This window comes from Tachypleus tridentatus, chromosome 13 (assembly GCF_004210375.1).
Source record: "Tachypleus tridentatus isolate NWPU-2018 chromosome 13, ASM421037v1, whole genome shotgun sequence".
In the NCBI taxonomy this organism is placed as follows: domain Eukaryota; kingdom Metazoa; phylum Arthropoda; class Merostomata; order Xiphosura; family Limulidae; genus Tachypleus; species Tachypleus tridentatus.
Window position 1 is genome coordinate 203,651,472 of NC_134837.1, and position 23,709 is coordinate 203,675,180.

The 23,709-nt window shown below is 32.5% G+C and overlaps 1 protein-coding gene across 2 annotated transcripts in view; it reads left to right on the forward strand.

Moving 5' to 3' along the window:
• LOC143236142 (PRA1 family protein 3-like) overlaps window positions 1–20,217 on the forward strand; it is a 34,861-nt gene extending 14,644 nt beyond the window's left edge. For both annotated transcript variants that reach the window (XM_076474428.1, XM_076474427.1), the window contains exon 6: window positions 20,076–20,217. The gene's annotated coding sequence lies outside the window, so the exon portion shown is untranslated. The remainder of the gene's footprint in view (window positions 1–20,075) is intronic.
• Window positions 20,218–23,709: the final 3,492 nt, after the last annotated feature.

The window sequence follows — 23,709 nt, forward strand, 5'->3', positions numbered from 1 at the left end:
CAAAAATTATAACAACTGAAACAGTGGCTGAGGATATGTGTGTTTCATACTGATGCTAGCAGTTTCAACAGTTATAACAATTGAAATAGTGGCTGAGGATATGTGTGTTTCAATAATTATAAGAACTGAAATTGTTTCTGAGGATGTGTGTTTCATACTTGTGTCAACAGTTTTAAAAATTATAACCTCTGAAATGGTGGCTGAGGATATGTGTGTTTCATACTTGTGTCAACAGTTTCAACAATTATAGCAACTGAAATTGTGGCTGAGGATGTGTGTTTCGTACTGATGTTAATAGTTTCAACAGTCATAATAACTGAAATAGTGGCTGAGAATATGTGTTTTATACTGGTTTTAACAGTTTGAACAGTTTAAAAAACTGAAAGAGTGGCTGAGTACATGTGTCTCATACTGGTGTTGAGATTTTAAATAATTATAATTGAAATTGTTGTTGAGGATGTATGTTTCATAGTAGTGTTAAGAGTTTCAATATTTATAACAACTGAAATAGTGGCTGAGGATATGTTTGTTTTAATAATTGCAATAACTTAAATTGTGGCTGAGGATTTGTGTGTTTGATACTGGTGTTAATAGTTTCAATAATTATAATAACTGAAATAGTGACTGAGGATGTATGTTTTATAGTGGTGCAAACAATTTCAACAATTATAGCACCTAAATTGCTGGCTGAGGATATGTGTTTCATACTGGTGTTAACAGTTTCAATAATTATACAATTCAAATAGTGGCTGAGGATATATGTTTCATACTGATGTTAACAATTTCAAAATCTATAATAACTGAAATAGTGGCTGAGGATATGTGTGTTTCATAGTTGTGTCAACAGTTTTAACAATTTCAACTGAAATAGTGGCTGAGGATATGTGTGTTTCATACTGGTGTTAACAGTTTCAAAGTTATAAAAACTGAAATAGTGGCTGAGGATATGTGTGTTTCATACTGGTGTTAAGAATTTCAACAATTAAAACAACTGTAAGAGTGCCTGAGGATATGTGTGTTTGATACTGGTGTTAAGAGTTTCAAAATTATAATTGAAATAGTGGCTTAGGATATGTGTGCTTCATACTGATGTTAACAGTTTGAATAATTGTAACAACTGAAATAGTTGCTGAGAATGTGTTTTTCATACTTGTTTTAGCAGTTTCATCAGTTATAATAACTGAAATAGTGGCTGAGGATATGTTTGTTTCATACTGTTGTTAACAGTTTCAAAGTTATAACTGAAATAGTGGCTGAGGACGTATGTGTTTCACACTGGTGTTAAATGGTTTTAACAATTATAACAACTGAAATAGTGCCTGAGGATATGTGTGTTTCATACTGGTGTTAATAGTTTCAATAATATTAATAATTGAAGTAGTGGCTGAGGATATGTATGTTTCATACTTGTGTCAACAGTTTCAACAATTATAACTGAAATAGTGGCTGAGGATAATGGTGATAACAGTTTCAACACTCATAATGTCTCAAATAATGGCTTAGAACATGTATATTTCATACTGGTGATAACAGTTTCAACAGTTATAACAACTGAAATAGTGGCTGAGGATATGTGTGTTTCAATAATTATAAGAACTGAAATAGTGGCTGAGGATATGTGTGCTTAGTACTTGTGTCAACAGTTTAATAATTATAACAACTGAAATAGTGGCTGAGGATACGTGTGTTTGATAATGGTGTTAAGAGTTTCAACAATTTTGGTATCTGAAATTGTGGCTGAGGATTTGTGTTTCATACTGGTGTTAATAGTTTCAATAATATTAATAATTGAAATAGTGGCTGATGATATGTGTGTTTCATACTTGTGTCAGCAGTTTAATAATTATTTCAACTGAAATAGTGGCTGAGGATATGTGTGTTTTATACTGGTGTTAACAGTTTCAACAATTATAACTGAAATAGTGGCTGAGGATATGTGTTTCACACTGGTGTTAAATGGTTTTAACAATTATAACAACTGAAAGAGAGTGGTTGAGGATATGTGTGATTTTTACTGGTGTTAACAGTTTCAATAATTATGAGAACTGAAAGAGTGGCTGAGGATATGTGTGTTTCATACTGGTGTTAACAGTTACAACAATTATAACAACTTAAATAGTGGTTGTGGATATGTGTTTCATACTGGTGTTAATAGTTTCAATAATTATAATAACTGAAATACTGGCTGAGGGTATGTGTGCTGCTTGCTGGTGTTAACAGTTACAACAATTATAATAACTGAAATAGTGGCTGAGAATATGTGTGTTTTATACTGGTGTTAACAGTTTCAAAATTATAACAACTGAAACAGTGGCTGAGGATATGTGTGTTTCATACTGATGCTAGCAGTTTCAACAGTTATAACAATTGAAATAGTGGCTGAGGATATGTGTGTTTCAATAATTATAAGAACTGAAATTGTTTCTGAGGATGTGTGTTTCATACTTGTGTCAACAGTTTTAAAAATTATAACCTCTGAAATGGTGGCTGAGGATATGTGTGTTTCATACTTGTGTCAACAGTTTCAACAATTATAACCTCTGAAATAGTGGCTGAGGATATATGTGTTTTATACTGGTGTTAACACTTTCAATAATATTAATAATTGAAATAGTGGCTGAGGATATGCGTGTTTCCTACTGGTGTTAACAATTTCAACAATTATAACTGAAATAGTGGCTGAGGATATGTGCGTTTCATACTGGTGTTAACAGTTTCAAGAATTATAGCACCTGAATTGCTGGCTGAGGATATGTGTTTCATACTGGTGTTAACAGTTTGAATTAGTATACAATTGAAATAGTGGCTGAGGATATGTTTTTCATACTGATGTTAACAATTTCAAAAATTATAGCACCTGAATTGCTGGCTGAGGATATGTTTTTCATACTGATGTTAACAATTTCAACAATTATGAAAACTGAAAGAGTGGCTGAGGATATGTGTGTTTCATACTGGTGTTAACAGTTTCAACAACTATAACTGAAATAGTGGCTGAGGATATGTGTGTTTCCTACTGGTGTTAACAATTTCAACAATTATAACTGAAATAGTGGCTGAGGATATGTGTGCTTCATACTGATGTTAATAGTTTCAACAGTTATAATAACTGAAATAGTGGCAGAGGATATGTGTATTTTAATAATTACAACAACTGAAATAGTGGCTGAGGATATGTGTGTTTCATACTGATGTTAACAGTTTCAACAATTATAACTGAAAGAGTGGCTGAGGATGTGTGTGTTTCATACTGATGCTAGTAGTTTCAACAGTTATAACAATTGAAATAGTGGCTGAGGATATGTGTGTTTCTATAATTATAAGAACTGAAATAGTGGCTGAGGATATGTATGTTTCATACTGGTGATAACAGTTTCAACAGTTATAACAACTGAAATAGTAGCTGAGGATATGTGTGTTTCATACTGGTGTTAAAGGTTTGAACAGTTATAACAATTGAAATAGTGGCTGAGGATATGTGTGTTTCAATAATTATAAGAACTGAAATTGTGGCTGAGGATGTGTGTTTCATACTTGTGTCAACAGTTTTAAAAATTATAACCTCTGAAATAGTGGCTGAGGATATGTGTGTTTCATACTTGTGTCAACAGTTTCAACAATTATAACAAGTGAAATTGTGGCTGAGGATGTGTGCTTTGTACTGATGTTAATAGTTTCAACAATTATAACTGAAATAGTGGCTGAGAATATATGTGTTGTATACTGGTGTTAACAGTTTCAACAATTATAGCAACTGAAATTGTGGCTGAGGATGTGTGTTTCGTACTGATGTTAATAGTTTCAATAGTCATAATAACTGAAATAGTGGCTGAGAATATGTGTTTTATACTGGTTTTAACAGTTTGAACAGTTTAAAAAACTGAAAGAGTGGCTGAGTACATGTGTCTCATACTGGTGTTGAGATTTTAAATAATTATAATTGAAATTGTTGTTGAGGATGTATGTTTCATAGTAGTGTTAAGAGTTTCAATATTTATAACAACTGAAATAGTGGCTGAGGATATGTGTGTTTTAATAATTGCAATAACTTAAATTGTGGCTGAGGATTTGTGTGTTTGATACTGGTGTTAATAGTTTCAATAATTATAATAACTGAAATAGTGACTGAGGATGTATGTTTTATAGTGGTGCAAACAATTTCAACAATTATAGCACCTAAATTGCTGGCTGAGGATATGTGTTTCATACTGGTGTTAACAGTTTCAATAATTATACAATTCAAATAGTGGGTGAGGATATATGTTTCATACTGATGTTACCAATTTCAAAATCTATAATAACTGAAATAGTGGCTGAGGATATGTGTGTTTCATAGTTGTGTCAACAGTTTTAACAATTTCAACTGAAATAGTGGCTGAGGATATGTGTGTTTCATACCGGTGTTAACAGTTTCAAAGTTATAAGAACTGAAATTGTGGCTGAGGATGTGTGTTTCGTAGTGATGTTAATAGTTTCAACAGTCATAATAACTGAAATAGTGGTAGAGGATATGTGTGTTTCAAACTTGTGTCAACAGTTTCAAGAATTACAACAACTGAAATAGTGGCTGAGAATATGTGTTTTATACTGGTTTTAACAGTTTGAACAGTTTAAAAAACTGAAAGAGTGGCTGAGTACATGTGTCTCATACTGGTGTTGAGATTTTAAATAATTATAATTGAAATTGTTGTTGAGGATGTATGTTTCATAGTAGTGTTAAGAGTTTCAATATTTATAACAACTGAAATAGTGGCTGAGGATATGTGTGTTTTAATAATTGCAATAACTTAAATTGTGGCTGAGGATTTGTGTGTTTGATACTGGTGTTAATAGTTTCAATAATATTAATAATTGAAATAGTGGCTGATGATATGTGTGTTTCATACTTGTGTCAACAGTTTAATAATTATTTCAACTGAAATAGTGGCTGAGGATATGTGTGTTTTATACTGGTGTTAACAGTTTCAACAATTATAACTGAAATAGTGGCTGAGGATATGTGTTTCACACTGGTGTTAAATGGTTTTAACAATTATAACAACTGAAAGAGAGTGGTTGAGGATATGTGTGATTTTTTACTGGTGTTAACAGTTTCAATAATTATGAGAACTGAAAGAGTGGCTGAGGATATGTGTGTTTCATACTGGTGTTAACAGTTACAACAATTATAACAACTTAAATAGTGGTTGTGGATATGTGTTTCATACTGGTGTTAATAGTTTCAATAATTATAATAACTGAAATACTGGCTGAGGATATGTGTGCTGCTTACTGGTGTTAACAGTTACAACAATTATAATAACTGAAATAGTGGCTGAGAATATGTGTGTTTTATACTGGTGTTAACAGTTTCAAAATTATAACAACTGAAACAGTGGCTGAGGATATGTGTGTTTCATACTGATGCTAGCAGTTTCAACAGTTATAACAATTGAAATAGTGGCTGAGGATATGTGTGTTTCAATAATTATAAGAACTGAAATTGTTTCTGAGGATGTGTGTTTCATACTTGTGTCAACAGTTTTAAAAATTATAACCTCTGAAATGGTGGCTGAGGATATGTGTGTTTCATACTTGTGTCAACAGTTTCAACAATTATAACAACTGAAATTGTGGCTGAGGATGTGTGTTTCATAGTGGTGTTAATAGTTTCAACAATTATAACAAATGAAATAGTGGCTGAGGATGTGTGTTTCATAGTGGTGTTAACAGCTTCAACAATTATAACCTCTGAAATAGTGGCTGAGGATATATGTGTTTTATACTGGTGTTAACACTTTCAATAATATTAATAATTGAAATAGTGGCTGAGGATATGTGTGTTTCCTACTGGTGTTAACAATTTCAACAATTATAACTGAAATAGTGGCTGAGGATATGTGCGTTTCATACTGGTGTTAACAGTTTCAAGAATTATAGCACCTGAATTGCTGGCTGAGGATATGTGTTTCATACTGGTGTTAACAGTTTGAATTAGTATACAATTGAAATAGTGGCTGAGGATATGTTTTTCATACTGATGTTAACAATTTCAAAAATTATAGCACCTGAATTGCTGGCTGAGGATATGTTTTTCATACTGATGTTAACAATTTCAACAATTATGAAAACTGAAAGAGTGGCTGAGGATATGTGTGTTTCATACTGGTGTTAACAGTTTCAACAACTATAACTGAAATAGTGGCTGAGGATATGTGTGTTTCCTACTGGTGTTAACAATTTCAACAATTATAACTGAAATAGTGGCTGAGGATATGTGTGCTTCATACTGATGTTAATAGTTTCAGCAGTTATAATAACTGAAATAGTGGCAGAGGATATGTGTATTTTAATAATTACAATAACTGAAATAGTGGTTGAGGATATGTGTGTTTCATACTGATGTTAACAGTTTCAACAATTATAACTGAAAGAGTGGCTGAGGATGTGTGTGTTTCATACTGATGCTAGTAGTTTCAACAGTTATAACAATTGAAATAGTGGCTGAGGATATGTGTGTTTCTATAATTATAAGAACTGAAATAGTGGCTGAGGATATGTATGTTTCATACTGGTGATAACAGTTTCAACAGTTATAACAACTGAAATAGTAGCTGAGGATATGTGTGTTTCATACTGGTGTTAAAGGTTTGAACAGTTATAACAATTGAAATAGTGGCTGAGGATATGTGTGTTTCAATAATTATAAGAACTGAAATTGTGGCTGAGGATGTGTGTTTCATACTTGTGTCAACAGTTTTCAAAAATTATAACCTCTGAAATAGTGGCTGAGGATATGTGTGTTTCATACTTGTGTCAACAGTTTCAACAATTATAACAAGTGAAATTGTGGCTGAGGATGTGTGCTTTGTACTGATGTTAATAGTTTCAACAATTATAACTGAAATAGTGGCTGAGAATATATGTGTTGTATACTGGTGTTAACAGTTTCAACAATTATAGCAACTGAAATTGTGGCTGAGGATGTGTGTTTCGTACTGATGTTAATAGTTTCAATAGTCATAATAACTGAAATAGTGGCTGAGAATATGTGTTTTATACTGGTTTTAACAGTTTGAACAGTTTAAAAACTGAAAGAGTGGCTGAGTACATGTGTCTCATACTGGTGTTGAGATTTTAAATAATTATAATTGAAATTGTTGTTGAGGATGTATGTTTCATAGTAGTGTTAAGAGTTTCAATATTTATAACAACTGAAATAGTGGCCGAGGATATGTGTGTTTTAATAATTGCAATAACTTAAATTGTGGCTGAGGATTTGTGTGTTTGATACTGGTGTTAATAGTTTCAATAATTATAATAACTGAAATAGTGACTGAGGATGTATGTTTTATAGTGGTGCAAACAATTTCAACAATTATAGCACCTAAATTGCTGGCTGAGGATATGTGTTTCATACTGGTGTTAACAGTTTCAATAATTATACAATTCAAATAGTGGCTGAGGATATATGTTTCATACTGATGTGAACAATTTCAAAATCTATAATAACTGAAATAGTGGCTGAGGATATGTGTGTTTCATAGTTGTGTCAACAGTTTTAACAATTTCAACTGAAATAGTGGCTGAGGATATGTGTGTTTCATACTGGTGTTAACAGTTTCAAAGTTATAAGAACTGAAATAGTGGCTGAGGATATGTGTGTTTCATACTGGTGTTAAGAATTTCAACAATTAAAACAACTGTAAGAGTGCCTGAGGATATGTGTGTTTGATACTGGTGTTAAGAGTTTCAAAATTATAATTGAAATAGTGGCTTAGGATATGTGTGCTTCATACTGATGTTAACAGTTTGAATAATTGTAACAACTGAAATAGTTGCTGAGAATGTGTGTTTTCATACTTGTTTTAGCAGTTTCATCAGTTATAATAACTGAAATAGTGGCTGAGGATATGTTTGTTTCATACTGTTGTTAACAGTTTCAAAGTTATAACTGAAATAGTGGCTGAGGATGTGTGTTTCACACTGGTGTTAAATGGTTTTAACAATTATAACAACTGAAATAGTGCCTGAGGATATGTGTGTTTCATACTGGTGTTAATAGTTTCAATAATATTAATAATTGAAGTAGTGGCTGAGGATATGTATGTTTCATACTTGTGTCAACAGTTTCAACAATTATAACTGAAATAGTGGCTGAGGATAATGGTGATAACAGTTTCAACACTCATAATGTCTGAAATAATGGCTTAGAACATGTATATTTCATACTGGTGATAACAGTTTCAACAGTTATAACAACTGAAATAGTGGCTGAGGATATGTGTGTTTCAATAATTATAAGAACTGAAGTAGTGGCTGAATATATTTTTGTTTCATACTGGTGTTAACAGTTTCATCAATTATAACAACTGAAATAGTGGCTTAGGATATGTGTGTTTCATAATGGTGTTTATTGTTTCAAAAATTATAATGACTGAAATAGTGGCTGAGGATATGTGTTTCATACTAGTGTTAATAGTTTCAATAATTATAACAACTGAAAGAGAGTGGTTGAGGATATGTGTGATTTTTACTGGTGTTAACAGTTTCAATAATTATGAGAACTGAAAGAGTGGCTGAGGATATGTGTGTTTCATACTGGTGTTAACAGTTACAACAATTATAACAACTTAAATAGTGGTTGTGGATATGTGTTTCATACTGGTGTTAATAGTTTCAATAATTATAATAACTGAAATACTGGCTGAGGATATGTGTGCTGCTTACTGGTGTTAACAGTTACAACAATTATAATAACTGAAATAGTGGCTGAGAATATGTGTGTTTTATACTGGTGTTAACAGTTTCAAAAATTATAACAACTGAAACAGTGGCTGAGGATATGTGTGTTTCATACTGATGCTAGCAGTTTCAACAGTTATAACAATTGAAATAGTGGCTGAGGATATGTGTGTTTCAATAATTATAAGAACTGAAATTGTTTCTGAGGATGTGTGTTTCATACTTGTGTCAACAGTTTTAAAAATTATAACCTCTGAAATGGTGGCTGAGGATATGTGTGTTTCATACTTGTGTCAACAGTTTCAACAATTATAGCAACTGAAATTGTGGCTGAGGATGTGTGTTTCGTACTGATGTTAATAGTTTCAACAGTCATAATAACTGAAATAGTGGCTGAGAATATGTGTTTTATACTGGTTTTAACAGTTTGAACAGTTTAAAAACTGAAAGAGTGGCTGAGTACATGTGTCTCATACTGGTGTTGAGATTTTAAATAATTATAATTGAAATTGTTGTTGAGGATGTATGTTTCATAGTAGTGTTAAGAGTTTCAATATTTATAACAACTGAAATAGTGGCTGAGGATATGTTTGTTTTAATAATTGCAATAACTTAAATTGTGGCTGAGGATTTGTGTGTTTGATACTGGTGTTAATAGTTTCAATAATTATAATAACTGAAATAGTGACTGAGGATGTATGTTTTATAGTGGTGCAAACAATTTCAACAATTATAGCACCTAAATTGCTGGCTGAGGATATGTGTTTCATACTGGTGTTAACAGTTTCAATAATTATACAATTCAAATAGTGGCTGAGGATATATGTTTCATACTGATGTTAACAATTTCAAAATCTATAATAACTGAAATAGTGGCTGAGGATATGTGTGTTTCATAGTTGTGTCAACAGTTTTAACAATTTCAACTGAAATAGTGGCTGAGGATATGTGTGTTTCATACTGGTGTTAACAGTTTCAAAGTTATAAAAACTGAAATAGTGGCTGAGGATATGTGTGTTTCATACTGGTGTTAAGAATTTCAACAATTAAAACAACTGTAAGAGTGCCTGAGGATATGTGTGTTTGATACTGGTGTTAAGAGTTTCAAAAATTATAATTGAAATAGTGGCTTAGGATATGTGTGCTTCATACTGATGTTAACAGTTTGAATAATTGTAACAACTGAAATAGTTGCTGAGAATGTGTTTTTCATACTTGTTTTAGCAGTTTCATCAGTTATAATAACTGAAATAGTGGCTGAGGATATGTTTGTTTCATACTGTTGTTAACAGTTTCAAAGTTATAACTGAAATAGTGGCTGAGGACGTGCGTGTTTCACACTGGTGTTAAATGGTTTTAACAATTATAACAACTGAAATAGTGCCTGAGGATATGTGTGTTTCATACTGGTGTTAATAGTTTCAATAATATTAATAATTGAAGTAGTGGCTGAGGATATGTATGTTTCATACTTGTGTCAACAGTTTCAACAATTATAACTGAAATAGTGGCTGAGGATAATGGTGATAACAGTTTCAACACTCATAATGTCTGAAATAATGGCTTAGAACATGTATATTTCATACTGGTGATAACAGTTTCAACAGTTATAACAACTGAAATAGTGGCTGAGGATATGTGTGTTTCAATAATTATAAGAACTGAAATAGTGGCTGAGGATATGTGTGCTTAGTACTTGTGTCAACAGTTTAATAATTATAACAACTGAAATAGTGGCTGAGGATACGTGTGTTTGATAATGGTGTTAAGAGTTTCAACAATTTTGGTATCTGAAATTGTGGCTGAGGATTTGTGTTTCATACTGGTGTTAATAGTTTCAATAATATTAATAATTGAAATAGTGGCTGATGATATGTGTGTTTCATACTTGTGTCAACAGTTTAATAATTATTTCAACTGAAATAGTGGCTGAGGATATGTGTGTTTTATACTGGTGTTAACAGTTTCAACAATTATAACTGAAATAGTGGCTGAGGATATGTGTTTCACACTGGTGTTAAATGGTTTTAACAATTATAACAACTGAAAGAGAGTGGTTGAGGATATGTGTGATTTTTACTGGTGTTAACAGTTTCAATAATTATGAGAACTGAAAGAGTGGCTGAGGATATGTGTGTTTCATACTGGTGTTAACAGTTACAACAATTATAACAACTTAAATAGTGGTTGTGGATATGTGTTTCATACTGGTGTTAATAGTTTCAATAATTATAATAACTGAAATACTGGCTGAGGGTATGTGTGCTGCTTGCTGGTGTTAACAGTTACAACAATTATAATAACTGAAATAGTGGCTGAGAATATGTGTGTTTTATACTGGTGTTAACAGTTTCAAAAATTATAACAACTGAAACAGTGGCTGAGGATATGTGTGTTTCATACTGATGCTAGCAGTTTCAACAGTTATAACAATTGAAATAGTGGCTGAGGATATGTGTGTTTCAATAATTATAAGAACTGAAATTGTTTCTGAGGATGTGTGTTTCATACTTGTGTCAACAGTTTTAAAAATTATAACCTCTGAAATGGTGGCTGAGGATATGTGTGTTTCATACTTGTGTCAACAGTTTCAACAATTATAACAACTGAAATTGTGGCCTCAGGATGTGTGTTTCATAGTGGTGTTAATAGTTTCAACAATTATAACAACTGAAATAGTGGCTGAGGATGTGTGTTTCATAGTGGTGTTAACAGCTTCAACAATTATAACCTCTGAAATAGTGGCTGAGGATATATGTGTTTTATACTGGTGTTAACACTTTCAATAATATTAATAATTGAAATAGTGGCTGAGGATATGTGTGTTTCCTACTGGTGTTAACAATTTCAACAATTATAACTGAAATAGTGGCTGAGGATATGTGCGTTTCATACTGGTGTTAACAGTTTCAAGAATTATAGCACCTGAATTGCTGGCTGAGGATATGTGTTTCATACTGGTGTTAACAGTTTGAATTAGTATACAATTGAAATAGTGGCTGAGGATATGTGTTTTCATACTGATGTTAACAATTTCAAAAATTATAGCACCTGAATTGCTGGCTGAGGATATGTTTTTCATACTGATGTTAACAATTTCAACAATTATGAAAACTGAAAGAGTGGCTGAGGATATGTGTGTTTCATACTGGTGTTAACAGTTTCAACAACTATAACTGAAATAGTGGCTGAGGATATGTGTGTTTCCTACTGGTGTTAACAATTTCAACAATTATAACTGAAATAGTGGCTGAGGATATGTGTGCTTCATACTGATGTTAATAGTTTCAACAGTTATAATAACTGAAATAGTGGCAGAGGATATGTGTATTTTAATAATTACAACAACTGAAATAGTGGTTGAGGATATGTGTGTTTCATACTGATGTTAACAGTTTCAACAATTATAACTGAAAGAGTGGCTGAGGATGTGTGTGTTTCATACTGATGCTAGTAGTTTCAACAGTTATAACAATTGAAATAGTGGCTGAGGATATGTGTGTTTCTATAATTATAAGAACTGAAATAGTGGCTGAGGATATGTATGTTTCATACTGGTGATAACAGTTTCAACAGTTATAACAACTGAAATAGTAGCTGAGGATATGTGTGTTTCATACTGGTGTTAAAGGTTTGAACAGTTATAACAATTGAAATAGTGGCTGAGGATATGTGTGTTTCAATAATTATAAGAACTGAAATTGTGGCTGAGGATGTGTGTTTCATACTTGTGTCAACAGTTTTAAAAATTATAACCTCTGAAATAGTGGCTGAGGATATGTGTGTTTCATACTTGTGTCAACAGTTTCAACAATTATAACAAGTGAAATTGTGGCTGAGGATGTGTGCTTTGTACTGATGTTAATAGTTTCAACAATTATAACTGAAATAGTGGCTGAGAATATATGTGTTGTATACTGGTGTTAACATTTTCAACAATTATAGCAACTGAAATTGTGGCTGAGGATGTGTGTTTCGTACTGATGTTAATAGTTTCAATAGTCATAATAACTGAAATAGTGGCTGAGAATATGTGTTTTATACTGGTTTTAACAGTTTGAACAGTTTAAAAACTGAAAGAGTGGCTGAGTACATGTGTCTCATACTGGTGTTGAGATTTTAAATAATTATAATTGAAATTGTTGTTGAGGATGTATGTTTCATAGTAGTGTTAAGAGTTTCAATATTTATAACAACTGAAATAGTGGCTGAGGATATGTGTGTTTTAATAATTGCAATAACTTAAATTGTGGCTGAGGATTTGTGTGTTTGATACTGGTGTTAATAGTTTCAATAATTATAATAACTGAAATAGTGACTGAGGATGTATGTTTTATAGTGGTGCAAACAATTTCAACAATTATAGCACCTAAATTGCTGGCTGAGGATATGTGTTTCATACTGGTGTTAACAGTTTCAATAATTATACAATTCAAATAGTGGGTGAGGATATATGTTTCATACTGATGTTAACAATTTCAAAATCTATAATAACTGAAATAGTGGCTGAGGATATGTGTGTTTCATAGTTGTGTCAACAGTTTTAACAATTTCAACTGAAATAGTGGCTGAGGATATGTGTGTTTCATACCGGTGTTAACAGTTTCAAAGTTATAAGAACTGAAATTGTGGCTGAGGATGTGTGTTTCGTAGTGATGTTAATAGTTTCAACAGTCATAATAACTGAAATAGTGGCAGAGGATATGTGTGTTTCAAACTTGTGTCAACAGTTTCAAGAATTACAACAACTGAAATAGTGGCTGAGAATATGTGTTTTATACTGGTTTTAACAGTTTGAACAGTTTAAAAAACTGAAAGAGTGGCTGAGTACATGTGTCTCATACTGGTGTTGAGATTTTAAATAATTATAATTGAAATTGTTGTTGAGGATGTATGTTTCATAGTAGTGTTAAGAGTTTCAATATTTATAACAACTGAAATAGTGGCTGAGGATATGTGTGTTTTAATAATTGCAATAACTTAAATTGTGGCTGAGGATTTGTGTGTTTGATACTGGTGTTAATAGTTTCAATAATATTAATAATTGAAATAGTGGCTGATGATATGTGTGTTTCATACTTGTGTCAACAGTTTAATAATTATTTCAACTGAAATAGTGGCTGAGGATATGTGTGTTTTATACTGGTGTTAACAGTTTCAACAATTATAACTGAAATAGTGGCTGAGGATATGTGTTTCACACTGGTGTTAAATGGTTTTAACAATTATAACAACTGAAAGAGAGTGGTTGAGGATATGTGTGATTTTTACTGGTGTTAACAGTTTCAATAATTATGAGAACTGAAAGAGTGGCTGAGGATATGTGTGTTTCATACTGGTGTTAACAGTTACAACAATTATAACAACTTAAATAGTGGTTGTGGATATGTGTTTCATACTGGTGTTAATAGTTTCAATAATTATAATAACTGAAATACTGGCTGAGGATATGTGTGCTGCTTACTGGTGTTAACAGTTACAACAATTATAATAACTGAAATAGTGGCTGAGAATATGTGTGTTTTATACTGGTGTTAACAGTTTCAAAAATTATAACAACTGAAACAGTGGCTGAGGATATGTGTGTTTCATACTGATGCTAGCAGTTTCAACAGTTATAACAATTGAAATAGTGGCTGAGGATATGTGTGTTTCAATAATTATAAGAACTGAAATTGTTTCTGAGGATGTGTGTTTCATACTTGTGTCAACAGTTTTAAAAATTATAACCTCTGAAATGGTGGCTGAGGATATGTGTGTTTCATACTTGTGTCAACAGTTTCAACAATTATAACAACTGAAATTGTGGCCTCAGGATGTGTGTTTCATAGTGGTGTTAATAGTTTCAACAATTATAACAAATGAAATAGTGGCTGAGGATGTGTGTTTCATAGTGGTGTTAACAGCTTCAACAATTATAACCTCTGAAATAGTGGCTGAGGATATATGTGTTTTATACTGGTGTTAACACTTTCAATAATATTAATAATTGAAATAGTGGCTGAGGATATGTGTGTTTCCTACTGGTGTTAACAATTTCAACAATTATAACTGAAATAGTGGCTGAGGATATGTGCGTTTCATACTGGTGTTAACAGTTTCAAGAATTATAGCACCTGAATTGCTGGCTGAGGATATGTGTTTCATACTGGTGTTAACAGTTTGAATTAGTATACAATTGAAATAGTGGCTGAGGATATGTTTTTCATACTGATGTTAACAATTTCAAAAATTATAGCACCTGAATTGCTGGCTGAGGATATGTTTTTCATACTGATGTTAACAATTTCAACAATTATGAAAACTGAAAGAGTGGCTGAGGATATGTGTGTTTCATACTGGTGTTAACAGTTTCAACAACTATAACTGAAATAGTGGCTGAGGATATGTGTGTTTCCTACTGGTGTTAACAATTTCAACAATTATAACTGAAATAGTGGCTGAGGATATGTGTGCTTCATACTGATGTTAATAGTTTCAACAGTTATAATAACTGAAATAGTGGCAGAGGATATGTGTATTTTAATAATTACAATAACTGAAATAGTGGTTGAGGATATGTGTGTTTCATACTGATGTTAACAGTTTCAACAATTATAACTGAAAGAGTGGCTGAGGATGTGTGTGTTTCATACTGATGCTAGTAGTTTCAACAGTTATAACAATTGAAATAGTGGCTGAGGATATGTGTGTTTCTATAATTATAAGAACTGAAATAGTGGCTGAGGATATGTATGTTTCATACTGGTGATAACAGTTTCAACAGTTATAACAACTGAAATAGTAGCTGAGGATATGTGTGTTTCATACTGGTGTTAAAGGTTTGAACAGTTATAACAATTGAAATAGTGGCTGAGGATATGTGTGTTTCAATAATTATAAGAACTGAAATTGTGGCTGAGGATGTGTGTTTCATACTTGTGTCAACAGTTTTAAAAATTATAACCTCTGAAATAGTGGCTGAGGATATGTGTGTTTCATACTTGTGTCAACAGTTTCAACAATTATAACAAGTGAAATTGTGGCTGAGGATGTGTGCTTTGTACTGATGTTAATAGTTTCAACAATTATAACTGAAATAGTGGCTGAGAATATATGTGTTGTATACTGGTGTTAACAGTTTCAACAATTATAGCAACTGAAATTGTGGCTGAGGATGTGTGTTTTATACTGATGTTAATAGTTTCAATAGTCATAATAACTGAAATAGTGGCTGAGAATATGTGTTTTATACTGGTTTTAACAGTTTGAACAGTTTAAAAACTGAAAGAGTGGCTGAGTACATGTGTCTCATACTGGTGTTGAGATTTTAAATAATTATAATTGAAATTGTTGTTGAGGATGTATGTTTCATAGTAGTGTTAAGAGTTTCAATATTTATAACAACTGAAATAGTGGCTGAGGATATGTGTGTTTTAATAATTGCAATAACTTAAATTGTGGCTGAGGATTTGTGTGTTTGATACTGGTGTTAATAGTTTCAATAATTATAATAACTGAAATAGTGACTGAGGATGTATGTTTTATAGTGGTGCAAACAATTTCAACAATTATAGCACCTAAATTGCTGGCTGAGGATATGTGTTTCATACTGGTGTTAACAGTTTCAATAATTATACAATTCAAATAGTGGCTGAGGATATATGTTTCATACTGATGTTAACAATTTCAAAATCTATAATAACTGAAATAGTGGCTGAGGATATGTGTGTTTCATAGTTGTGTCAACAGTTTTAACAATTTCAACTGAAATAGTGGCTGAGGATATGTGTGTTTCATACTGGTGTTAACAGTTTCAAAGTTATAAGAACTGAAATAGTGGCTGAGGATATGTGTGTTTCATACTGGTGTTAAGAATTTCAACAATTAAAACAACTGTAAGAGTGCCTGAGGATATGTGTGCTTCATACTGATGTTAACAGTTTGAATAATTGTAACAACTGAAATAGTTGCTGAGAATGTGTTTTTCATACTTGTTTTAGCAGTTTCATCAGTTATAATAACTGAAATAGTGGCTGAGGATATGTTTGTTTCATACTGTTGTTAACAGTTTCAAAGTTATAACTGAAATAGTGGCTGAGGACGTGCGTGTTTCACACTGGTGTTAAATGGTTTTAACAATTATAACAACTGAAATAGTGCCTGAGGATATGTGTGTTTCATACTGGTGTTAATAGTTTCAATAATATTAATAATTGAAGTAGTGGCTGAGGATATGTATGTTTCATACTTGTGTCAACAGTTTCAACAATTATAACTGAAATAGTGGCTGAGGATAATGGTGATAACAGTTTCAACACTCATAATGTCTGAAATAATGGCTTAGAACATGTATATTTCATACTGGTGATAACAGTTTCAACAGTTATAACAACTGAAATAGTGGCTGAGGATATGTGTGTTTCAATAATTATAAGAACTGAAATAGTGGCTGAGGATATGTGTGCTTAGTACTTGTGTCAACAGTTTAATAATTATAACAACTGAAATAGTGGCTGAGGATACGTGTGTTTGATAATGGTGTTAAGAGTTTCAACAATTTTGGTATCTGAAATTGTGGCTGAGGATTTGTGTTTCATACTGGTGTTAATAGTTTCAATAATATTAATAATTGAAATAGTGGCTGATGATATGTGTGTTTCATACTTGTGTCAACAGTTTAATAATTATTTCAACTGAAATAGTGGCTGAGGATATGTGTGTTTTATACTGGTGTTAACAGTTTCAACAATTATAACTGAAATAGTGGCTGAGGATATGTGTTTCACACTGGTGTTAAATGGTTTTAACAATTATAACAACTGAAATAGTGCCTGAGGATGTGTGTGTTTCATACTGGTGTTAAGAGTTTCAAGGATTGTTTATTGTGTCTTTGTTTTTTAACAGTCATGTATACTTGTCATATGATATGACAAATTTTATGCATTCTGTGTTTAAAATATTTAGGGTTAGATGTTGTGATTTATTGTTAACTATGTAAATATGTTAACATGTTTCTTTTACTTCAAAATTTAGTCACTAATAGCTGAAATGAAGGTTTCTTAATTGAATCACTTTTTGCGACAGAGATTATAGTGAAAATATTACATTTTCTGGCATTATAAAGCTATTTGTGTCATAACATGACTTAATCAAATGGTGTATGATATTTGATGTGTAAATACCAAAGTAGGAAGTTGTAGACAAAATGATTTTGTTTATTTTTCTTTTAGTGTATAAAAGTTGTTTATTTTATTGTACTATGACATTCTATTCATATATATAAATGTTGGTAGAATGTGTTTTGAGTGTACTCTTCTTATCATTAGTGTTAACATGTTATATAAAACTTGGACTCCAGCTCAAAGGCAAAGCCATAATAAATGCCTAGATACCAAATGTATCCCTGGTGAGGGTGGTGTGTGGTGTGGATGTTCTTTCTTTTAGTCCTGTGTAGACAGCTCTCTACACAATTTTCGTAGAAACTTTAGAACAATCAAAATATTCACAAGTTATGCAATAAATTGATGTAAATCAAAGAGTTGGCTCATAGCTTCTCATATGATGTTTGTTTCATTTCTTACAGTTTAGGAAAAAGATAATTGAATCATACAATATTTTCTCCAAAAGTCATGTGATTCTCTGGATACATGACTTTAAAGCTACAATTTTAGTAAATGTTCATGACTTCCAGAGAAAAAGTAAAAAGAATTGGGTTTTCTCAACCACACTGTGGGTGCATTATAAAGGTCTTAGTCAAATCACAATATGCAATTATACAAGAGTTGCAGTAGGTTCAACTGACATTGCCTTCCTAGTCCTCTAGGCTATCAAACAAGGGATGGCTTTGTTTGAATAGCTTTATCAATTTAAAATCAGGGATGGCTTTGTTTGAACAGCTGTGTCAAATTAAAACCAGGGATGGCTTTGTTTGAACAGCTGTGTCAAATTAAAACCAGGGATGGCTTTGTTTGAACAGCTGTGTCAATTTAAAACCAGGGATGGCTTTGTTTGAATAGCTTTATTAATTTAAAACCAGGGATGGTTTTGTTTGAATTGCTCTATCAATTTAAAACCAGCGATGGCTTTGTTTGAATAGCTTTATTAATTTAAAACCAGGGATGGTTTTGTTTGAATTGCTCTATCAATTTAAAACCAGGGATGGCTTTGTTTGAACAGCTGTGTCAATTTAAATCCAGGGATGGCTTTGTTTGAACAGCTGTGTCAATTTAAATCCAGGAATGGCTTTGTTTGAATAGCTGTGTCAATTTAAATCCAGGGATGGCTTTGTTTGACTAGCTGTGCAAATTTAAATCCAGGGATGGCTTTGTTTGAATAGCTGTGTCAATTTAAATCCAGGGATGGTTTTGTTTGAATTGCTTTATCAATTTAAAACCAGGGATGGCTTTGTTTGAACAGCTGTGTCAATTTAAATCCAGGGATGGCTTTGTTTGAATAGCTGTGTCAATTTAAATCCAGGGATGGCTTTGTTTGAATAGCTTTATCAACTTAAAACCAGGGATGGCTTTGTTTGAATAGCTTTATCAACTTAAAACCAGGGATGGCTTTGTTTGAACAGCTGTGTCAACTTAAAACCAGGGATGGCTTTGTTTGAATAGCTGTGTCAACTTGAAACCAGGGATGGCTTTGTTTGAATAGCTGTGTCAAGTTAAAGCGTGTCTCTTCAACTTAATGTAGATGGCAACACCAGATATGAATTTAATGTAATCGACTAAATGCGTTGCTAAACAATAACGTAAAAGAAACCATGTTCATTAAGAAAACACGTCATAGTTGTTTGAAATATTTAAGGTGTCAACTTTGTATAACATTAAATATATGTTAAATAATTTCATCAGATCTTATCTTGACGTAACCAGGTTTATATGTTGTTGCTTATATATCTGAAGTGTTTTAGGTACTTAACAGGTTTAACTCTTTTTACAGTGTTACCAGTGGCATCCTTAGATACTTAAACAGGTTCAACTTGTATAATATTACCAGTGGTAATTTTAGGTACTTATATCAGTGTAATTTCTCTCTAAAGTATTGCCAGTTGTTATTATTAGGTAGTTGAACAGGTTTAACTATCTTGTGTGGTGCTACCAGTGCTATTCTTAGGTACTTACAGGTTTAACTACCTTATATGATATTACCAGTGATACTTTTAGGTAGTTAAACAGGTTTAACTATCTTATATGATATTACCGGAAGTGTTTTAGGTAATTGAACAGGTTTAATTATTTTATATGGTGTTAACAAGTAAAGTATCTACATGTCGTTATTTCTGTGTTCTCTGTACTCCTGAGTTAAAGAAAATTTTATTTTTGGCTTGTTTGGCTTTCATATGTTCCTAAATATTTGTCTTTCAGGAACTGGTTTGTTGTCAGAATGAAGGATGCTTATAAAGACACAAAAGGAAAATGTCGACAGCCTCTTATTTGGTATTAGCTTTGTGAACTTTGTAATTTAAACCACAACATCTTACTCAGTAAATATATGTGACCTGCATTACACAAATGTAGTGTTGTGAAATGACTTCACAGGGTACTAGCATGCATGCCAATAGTTTGAACCATCACATTATCAACCAATATTGAAAAATGAACCTCTGATAAATCCACAGTGTGCAGGACGGAATTGGGGGTTGTGACTGAGTGTTCAAACATTCATGCAATTACGGTAGTTTCAATCCATTATCCACATTTGTTTTTCCTTTTAACTAAATACAAAACTACACAGTGGACTGTCTGTGCTTTACCTGCCTACTATGTACTGGGGATGCGGTGACTGTATGTGCAACAGTTTCAGTAAACATAATTTCAGGAACTATGTCAAAAGAAATCAGTTTACGAAAAGTTAATTGCTAAAGAATGATGAAATTTGTGTTGTTACTTCAGAGATGTTAAGTGTGACATTTACTGTTGCAGAAGGAGAGGTAAGTAGCTGTCCAAATAAATACAAGAACCAGATTTATTGGTCATCACATGCCAGGAGAAAAAAGCTTGAAATAGTTAAGCAAAGTGGTCATTCCAGATATCCAATCCTTTCCTCTCATGGTCACATTAATTATTATACAATTAATGTGCTAATTCTTGATACAGTCGTTTTTACATTAAATTTTAGGGTTAAAAACTTTGTTACATTTCTTCATGTTAATGATTGTTAAATGATTAAGTACCAATTCATACTGTGTTATGTGTTGTGACAAGGTAGAGGCATACATAAAATGTTGTGGTGTTTTGACACGCATGTACTTGTTGCAGGAAATGAATCGTGATTTATGAACACATTCATCTCTCTTCTGAAATGAAACTGTATTGGGGGTGGGGTTCTTCATCAGGATGCCTAGGAATAGTGTATTCCTGGTTTTGACTATTTTGTACTTATGGACAAGAAATGCACATAATAGACATCCAAGCTGTTCGACAGCTTCCTCAAAAATAAAGTCACAAGTTGAAGTGTTGAACAAGTGTTATGTTTTCTTACCCTACAGCGTGTAAGAATATAACCAGTCATTAATATTGTCTGTTTGAAGAGACCACAATGATGACACTGGTAAAGTCCCATTGGAATTGAGATAAATGAATTTAAATATCACAGAAATTGTATGTTCAACTACAGACACTATTTGTAGAAAGCACATAAAGGGTAATAAATGTGATGGTATAAGTAGTGGAATATTGTCAACCAAACTTTGGTCATATAAGCTTAACTCTTGAAAGCAAATGTGTTTATATGTTAAAAGGGGAACATTATCACAAGAGTGTTTCTGCTACACAATGCCACAGGGAATTTAGAAAACATTTACAGGAGTCATTACTAGTGCAGGACAACATGGAGATAACTGAGAACATTTATATAGAAGTCATTAATGGTGCAGGACAACATGGAGATAAATGAGGACATTTATATAGGAGTCATTACTGGTGCAAGATAACATAGAGATAATTGAACATTTACACAGGAGTCATTACTGGTGCAGGACAACATGGAGATAACTGAGAACATTTATACAGGAGTCATTATTGGTGCAGGACAACATGGAGATAACTGAGAACATTTATACAGGAGTCATCACTGGTGCAGGACAACATGGAGATAACTCAGGACATTTATACAGGAGTTATAACTGGTGCAGGACAACATGGAGATAACTGAGAACATTTTCAAGATTCCTGAATACATCTTGTTTTGTGTCACGCACACCACATCAATGATGTCATCAAGCTAGATCTTTGAATACCATTTGTGGTTTTATTTTAGAACGTACGGTTTACAGAAAATAAAACAGTAATATCAAGAGAAGGAGGAAAGTTAAGAAAACAACAAGAGAAGGAAAACAACTGGTCCAGAAAATTAGAAAACTAAATATATGGTCGAAAACATAATTATCTAATTGCTTTTATCTCTATCCAGATTTATCTCGACATTATCTTTATTTGACTCCAGGTGCTTTTTACACATGTTTGAGGGTAACTGGTTAATTTGGTGTGACGTCAGGGTTATTTTGTGGTAATAAGTATCAGAAAACGTAGTGGCTATGTGTTCTTTCTGTTACCCGCTTTCAATACCCAGCTTTTAATATCCTTCCAAAGTATTTCATGCGATTAATTGATAGTCGTTGGTCGCATTGGTGTTTTGCCGAAGTTGAAAGGTCACGGGTTAAAGTAGTGGGCTGGTATAATTCAAACAACAGTTCCTCATACCAAACTTATAGCAGCTGTTCAAATAAAAACTTCAGGTGAGTTTATATAGTATTTAATAGTGATGGCTATTTGTTTTAATTACATTTATCCACAAAGAGTGCTAGCGCACTATCTTAAATATATAAGACGTTTACGTCTAATTCCTCCACTCACACTGTGTGTGTGTATGTTGTTTTATAGAAAATTGAAGTTCTTTTTAGGAAAAGATGTAAGGAAATGACGTCTTCTATAAATATTTACTTACGTCAAAAATAACAAATGCTCAGTAGCAGTAGTAATGGTCGGTGGGTAGTGGGGGGGGGGGTATGAATCTTCAATTACATGCCCTTTGTCCAAAATTTGGTTTAGATTGACCCAGCGAACTAGTAGTAGTGAGATAACAGACAGACACAGTATCGATATATACAAACCACTAAAATCTATTTGTGTATTCCTTAATGTAACATTTTGTATAATTTAATATCCTGGTATAGGTTTGTATTTAGCTACGTATTTTGTTTATGAATACACATTTCATCGTGTAATTTATAGTGTACTGGTAGATCACTTATTTATCTGTGTTGTAATTCTTAGACAATTGAGAGAGAAGTATATTCAACAAGAAGATAATTTTCGAAATATTTTTCTTAAGTTAGTGGCGATCTATAAATGATCAAGGGCACTCCCTTGATTATATGATCAAAAAGAAGTATTTACAAACAAACTGTACGTAGAAGGAGATCATTACAGTGTCGTAGTTTCGATAAAATATTAGTGTTTTCCATTAATTAAATTTACCTTCTTATTTTTAATGTGAGTCATTTCTTGTTTATGTAGAGGGCGCACAACGTTCCACGAACGTGATAATTTAATCCCACTTAAAAGTACACCCTTTGCCACACTAATTACTTGGGTTAGGCTAACGCCCTCTACAACGTCGTTTAATTATCTAAATGTGGCATGACACGACATAAGCAGGGCAGAAGCCATAATCGTCTGAGACGTGACAGTTACTCAATTAGGCCTCGTGTGTATTGTAGTTTCAAAAGTGAAATAAAATACTCGTCTTATTCAACCTATATCTTCACCATCAACAGCCTCAATTTCATTGAGATATCTATAAAAACAAATTAAAAACACGATGTTAGTACACGTTTCCAAGCTAGAACCGAGATAGTCACGGTTATTAACCCTAACTCCTGTTGTACAACAAGATGTCTTTAAAATTACTTTTCACAGGCAGTTCGTTTCCGACATTTATGCTTGCCTAGGGACCATTGTAATAATACAAAATGTTGATTTTAAATATTGCATTGAA